Below are 7,118 nucleotides of genomic sequence, written 5' to 3'. Positions count from 1 at the left end.
TCTGAACCAGTCTTTGTCCATCCTTTCTTCAAACCTTGGCCTGGCTACACTGCCAGTAAATGGACACCGATTTCCTTTAATGCTCTTTTCATGCTCTTTTCTTTGCCATTTTGATAACATACTCCATGTCATTCTCTAGTGGCTTTAATGTTTATTTATTGACCACCCCCACCCAAAGAAAAGCACAAGATTGTGCCTGCCCTGTCTTCTGTACAAGTTAAATGTTAAAACGTCACAGCCACTGCTTTCTCCCCTTGATGTCTAACACAGTATGTGGCATACAGATGCTCAATATATTTGTTGGATGACAGTTAATAATTAAGGAGCCTAGGTGACCTCGAATTTGCAGCTAATTCAACAGCAGCTAGACTTGTTCCATCCCGCTAATTATGTGTGCCCATTGCAATGAGGGCATATATCGAGGGCTAGGAGTGCAAACAAGGCTCACGTGCTGGGCCCATGGCTTCATTACACAGGCCAGGTTAAAGAAGGCTGAGCTCTCAGCGTGTTCTGCTGATGGCCTGTTCTTCAGCTTGTGACCTATCTTGGTTTTCATTCTCATCTCTGCAAATTAGGGGTAAGATGACTAGGCCAAGAAATCCTATGAAAGACTCTCCACAGAGGTATCATTTTATTTTTCTGAATATGATAGTCTCTATAGAGTCAACCAGGAAGGCAGTTTATACATAATGATAAAGATTCCAAGATGCTTGCTCATATTTCCTGAGCAAACATCACATAACCTAAGGGACAAGTGGCTTTGGTCTCCCGGCCCTGATACCATCCCTATCATTGGCAAAAATGTCCAAGAAGGAGATGCTGGGAAAGGCATGGCCTCGTCTCCATTATTTGCAGTTAATAAAGGATGAAAAGGCACTTTTCTAAAAGTTGGGGGTTTTTTTGAGGGCTCAGAAATTAAACCCTTGTCTCCGTAGTCTTTTGGATTCAATAGTCTTCTTGATGCCATAAGAAGAGTTTCCCGTGCAACCTCCAGAAACACCATTTCTTGTGATAAGACTGCAGAGTTATACTGTGACTTTCAGCTTTAAGGCTTCTGTCAGAGGACTAATTTAATCCCCTCAGGTTCATCTACCGAGCTCCAGGAGCACAGCAAAGAAATCGGTTGTCACCACTGAAAAAAAAAATGTCACTACTGATGCCTCACACTTGTGCTTACGTGCCTCAAGTGCTCTGTGGAAGAAGGCAGGATGAGGGTACGGATCTACCCTCGACCATGTCTCTACTCTATACTTGCATAGGCTTGTCCTGTGGTGGCCAAGGGAGGTTCTTCTTGAGGGTGCCAGGGGGTACACACAAGAAAATAAACTTGAGGAGACAGGGTTTACACATTTTTAAAATAGAAATACTATCTTGTTACAAGTTCCAGAATGAGTGTCTATACTTTCAGTTGTTTGATAAAATGAGCATCAGGTCCTTGATCCTGTTTTATCTCACTCTGATAACTCCAGCTCTTTGTCCTGTCACTCAGGGCCTACCAGCATCTCCAAGAGCAAAGTCATGAACCTGGAAGGAATCTCCTCAATCAGGTTCAGCTACAGAGTTAAATCAATCCACCAAGTGAAAAGGGTGGTGGCAGGTTCACACACCTACGGCAAAAGTCATTCTGAGAGAAACATCTAATTTTTAACCCGAAATCTTCCTTTCAGTGTACAGGGGGTGATTTCCAAACTTTCAAGCTATATAGCATGCTTTTCTCCTTTTTTTCATTTCATTACACCACCTATGAGATATATAGACATTATGATTTTTATTAATAAAATGAATTCAAATAGATTGATTTGAGGATTGCTTGAAATCACAGTGGGTCTCCTGGGGTAACCTGAATCAGAACCAAATTCCTTGGAGGAGAGGCTCTGGTGTCAGATGGACCAGGTTTAATCTGATTTGTAGCTGCAGGGCCTTGGGCAAGGCATTCAGGCTCTTTGAGCCTCAGTTTCCTCATTTGTAAAATGGAAATAATACTACCTAGGCAACTGAATTGTTAGCAACAATAAATGTGACAAATACAAGCAAATTTCTTGGCACACAGGCATCCAATAAATGGTAGACTTAATCTAATAGGTTAATATTAGAGGAATAAGTGCTGTATCATGCAGAAAAAAATACTCACAGACAGAGAACAGTACATTCCTTAGGCATTTTCTCTACCTTAAGTCACCAAAGGATTAGAATTAACATGTTTAAGCGCAAGAGGGTAGAGCTAAGCTTATCAGACAGGTGGAAAAAAAGAAAAAGAAAAAGCTGGAGGACAGTCAACAGAAAGGAACATTCCAAATAGAATGACACCCTTTGGAATCCAAAAACAAGGGCTGGGTTTTAAGCTTTGGTCACTGCTGTGGTGTAATGAGCTGGAGAGCACAGGGCTGGTATCCTCTCTCCAGCAGGGACCTGAATTGTGATAGGAGAAAAGCCATTTCCCTTCTCTCTGGAGAGGCTTGCTGGAACCAGGGAAACAAGTGAACCAAAACACTGTCTGTCCTAGAGCAGATGTGTGACTCAGCTAGGATATGTGAGGAAAGCCAGAAATAGAAGACAGAGGAGAATCTTGGTAATCCTGATGCTTGTGCAGAATGCAATGATTCAAGGCTTACAGTGCAGCATTTTTGGGCAAGGTAGGCTCATGGTAACATCAGATTCTCTGGAATCTTTTAAAAATGATGAATACAACCAACATCCAAGAACAAAATAATAGACCTTTGCCACCATAATTGCTAAACAGAAGTCTGTCCAATTCAGAGTAGTGATATACACCAAGTTTGTAGTTAAAAGCCAGAATGAAGGGTATACATTTTCTGAACCACATGCTGAACTAAGCTTAACTTACTTATTATCCTAAGCTCTAAACCAATTCTAATGGGTTAAGTATAAAAATTTGAAGATGTACATTCTAACGAGCCAAGACAGAATCAATTTTGTAAAACTGAATCATGTACTAATTGAAATATCAAAATTTGCTTAGAATCAAACTTAAACCATAGCTTGAGGATTCAACTCTAATTAGGTTAAAACAAAAGGAAATAAAGAACTCACAATCAGCCAATAGTGATGATGATCGTGATCATGAACATGATCCTACTGTACTTCCTGGTACTTGATTCCCAGAATAATGACATATATCTGTGTACCGAGGGTGCACTGATCCTGGGTTCCCCTTGCAATGATCTCAGTATCTTCTAACTGGATAACCTTCCGACTGGTGTGGGCTCTGAGAAATGCATTGGGCTGCAGATCACAGGGGAAGACTAGGTCCCACAAAGGAAAGCAGAAAGTAGATAATTAACTTGTTCAACTATGTAATTATTAATTGTATTATTAGTATATTAGCCAGAGATTATACCTGTGTGTGTGTGTGTGTGTGTGTGTGTGTGAGAGAGAGAGAGAGAGAGACAGAGAGAGAGAGAGAGAGAGATCAGTATGTAGGCATTGTTATATGTGCCCATGTTTTAATAATATAAGTAATTAGCAACTTAAATTTATTCATTTTGTTGGAATATGGTCTTTAGATCCTGAGAATCCTTAGAGGGAAATAAAAATGTGGGCCCCTTCCGCCACCAGTGGGACCAGTGCAGAGTGAGGTATTTGTGTTGCTGAAAAATATAGAAGTAAGGGAATAAAAATCACATGCCTAGAGTGACATGGAAATTGGGGGCCTGGGACAGTCTTTCCAGGAAAGAAGAGGAAGGTTTGGGAAAGTGGGAAGGTCGGGAGATGTAGACCCGGAGCAGTAATTTGGCAGATCTTCCCGGAGAAGGTGAAGACACTAGTGAGAGAAATAAAGGGGGTTTACTCCATGCAGAGTTTGACAATGGCTCAGATTTTCAGAGATGTGACAAACCATGATCACTTGGCCACAGGCCTCAGTTTTCCGTGGTTTCAGATTTACTCATCTGAGAAACATGGGAGTTCCTAGCCATGGCGAAGGAACAAACCAGGTGATCCCCGAAAGAATGAGTTGCTGATTCAGACGCTGAAGAAAGAAAGGCCTGTGCAGTTTCCTGGCTCCTGCTCCTTCCGCATTTCTGGCCTCACTTCTCTTCTCCCCTGAGTAAGACTCAAAGCCTGCCCGGCCTGCTTGGCGGCCTTCACAGTTCTCCACTGGGAAACTCCTCTAAGGAGCCGAATCAGATCCACTCAGATCTAAGGAAGAAAGTGAGTTCCTGCAGGCACAACACCTTCGGAGCTTTCTTGCCAGCAACATGGTTTGAGGCGTGGCCTCTATGCGGACCGCACATTTAAAATGTCAGCCCGCGTGGGAATGATTCCTTCCAGTTAGCCTGGCCCCACACTGAAGAGTTTAACTTGGATTCTGTTTCTCTCATTTCATCTCTCTTCCCGTTGTCCTACTTTCCCCTGTGGCTGAGAGCTGTTTTTCCATTCATTTGCAGACATGTGAGGCATCTCACTCCCCCGTTTTCCCTACCCCACGCTTCCACACATCTGGAAGAGCCATGTTCACATCTGGAGACCATTCTCATCTGGAAGATTTCTTTCGACATTCTTTTCTTTGAAACTCAATCCATGTCACCTCTTGTTCAAAAGGGCCTCTGAACTACTGGAATCATTTGCAGAAGCTCAGGAAAATGTCCTTAGTTTCATCCCTACATGATGGAATTTGTGACTCACCCCAAACCCAACATTATGTTTCTGATTGCTTTTTCTTTTCATAATACTTACTTTTCTGAGCTTCATGTTGAAAAGTCCTGGAAGCCCTAGCCTAGGCCACGTACAAAAAGAAGGTAGAAAGTGAGATATTCAGCAATCACAATGGTAAGTCCGGTGCTAAGTTCTGTGAACTTGAACACAATAGTCATTTTTTCATCAATAAAATTGAGATTCATTGTTTAAAATGTGATTAATAACCCTGCTTTGTTATCCCATGGGACTGTGCCAGGATACATTAAAGTGAGATAACATCTCTGCACACGCCTGGTCCCACACCTAGGTAAGGTCAGGATTGATGAAGAAATTGGGGGGGGGGGGCTCTTGTCAGGCTGAGACAGTCTCTGCATTTGCACACCCCCTTCTCCGTAAGTCCACGGAAGGCTGTGACTGTGATGCACCACTGGGCAGGGAAAAGGCAGAAGTCTCTGGAAAACAGGAGTCCTGCTGTCAGCCACATGCTCTCATTCTAATCAAGGGGACAGTAGAGCATTTTATCAGTGGTTCTCAAATTTAATGTGCATAAAAATCACCTGCTCGTTCTGACAAAATGCAGATCCTGGTTCAGCGGGTCTGGGGTGATGCCTATGCTGCTAGTCCCCATGTTTTGATTCACAGGGTGCTAAGGAAGCAGATCTCCAACCCCAAAATCAGCCTCTGCTAACCAGTGAATTTGTCATTGTTGCAGTGTCAAATCTCAACCTCAAGCACAGTCAGTGGAAGGAAAGGCAGAGAGGGAAATAAAATTCACATTCCTAAAATGCACAAAGACTTGTTCAGCTCAACTTTGACCCTCTCCTTCCAGAAGGCAAGAGCCACAAGGCCTCTTGGGTGTGAAGGGAAAACTAACTGCCCTACTTCAATTCACCTCATTCTCCGACTGCAAGTACTTCCCCTCAGAGTCAGGTTCACGCCTGGTGGAGAGAGTGCCACAGCTATGAAAGGCTGCCTTTGACCTTCAGCAAGTTGCCCAACTCCCATCTAGGAAGCTGCTACAAGAGGGAGAAACACCAACGGTTTTTCCACTGGACACTGCCAGCCAGCCTCCCTTGCCCCTGAGCTATGTTGCCTGGCAACCAGAAGGCAGGAGAAAGGTAGGGATGGAAGTAGGTAAAAAGGCAGGGAGGAACTAATAGTAAAAGGAGAGACAGGGCTAAAGCCACCTGAGGGCTCCTGGTCACACAGACACACACACCCCGCAGGGTGGAACGTTAATAAGCTTCAGAGAGGACAGTGGGTGTGAACCTAGAAAGCAGGAGGCCAGAAGTTTACATTCATTTTTTCCATTTTATTATTTTAAAAATACTAATAATAAAAGGAGGAGGGGAAAGAATCCTACTTCTTAGATGAGCTGGCAAGACAGGAGGAAAAAATTGGAAAACGCCTTATAAAAACTAAGGGAATCATTAAAGGGTGTCTAGGGGAGGTGGGGAGAAGTTGGTAAAAATCTTGTACTAAAAACTAAAACATGCCTTGAAAAGTGGCCAAAAAATAGTTTATAGTAAGGTTTAAAAAGCTGACACGAGACGCCGCCCAGGCGTGGGCTCCTAGTGGCTCCCGAATAAGGAGGAGGGGTGATTCCACATGGCCCATCTGTGGCCACCCACCCACTGCCCCATCAGGGAGCCCCTGAGCAGTGGCCACTCCAGCCAACAGGAGGGAACCGGACAGCAGACTGCAGTCCCGGGAAGCAGCTAGGGTGGCAGGAAGACTTTTGACTCCAGTCACAGTTCTGGAATTTCAGTTTCCTCACAGTTCGGCTGAAAGTCTTAATTCGGGCCCATAAGTGTCTCTTCCATTGTCACTGCTCCTGCTCTGCCCTCCTGCTTCCTGTCGTCCCCACACTCCAAACCCTACTTCGTATTGCCATAAGGATGAGCCTTCTAGAACACAGATGGAACCACGCTGCTCAAAAGTTTTCATAGTTCCCCGTTGCCAACAAAGGAAATTCCAAACTTCTTAGCGTGGCATTCGATGCTTGCCACAGCCTTGCTCTCGTCTACTGTGCCAGAGTCATCTCCAGCTACTCCTACCAACCCCCAACCACCCTACAGGCCAATCACTCTCAATCATACTGTTCCCCACCAAGCCATGAAATTTTTCCTCTTCTGTGCCTTTGCACATTGCTGTAATTACTCATTTGGTTTTTCTTCCAAACAAGCTCTATTTACCATTTTTAAAAATACACAGAAATAAGATTTAAAATTTTTCAGAGTAACACGTGCACCTAATTTAACTTTTTTTAAAGGTGAAGAAGACTTAAAATGCAAAGAAACAATCTCTTGCTTTCCTCTTCCCCCTCCCCATGGCCCCTCCATCAAGGAAATCATCTTTCACTCTTTAAATCTTCTCTTTGGGTGGGTACTTTCATTTTTCTAGGAACTATTTTCTAATTTCTGTACAGTTATTTCTTTTTTTTTTTTTTTTTTTTTTTTTTT

Source organism: Hipposideros armiger, unplaced genomic scaffold (genome assembly GCF_001890085.2).
Source record: "Hipposideros armiger isolate ML-2016 unplaced genomic scaffold, ASM189008v1 scaffold_76, whole genome shotgun sequence".
In the NCBI taxonomy this organism is placed as follows: Eukaryota; Metazoa; Chordata; class Mammalia; order Chiroptera; family Hipposideridae; genus Hipposideros; species Hipposideros armiger.
This window is presented reverse-complemented; position numbering follows the sequence as displayed.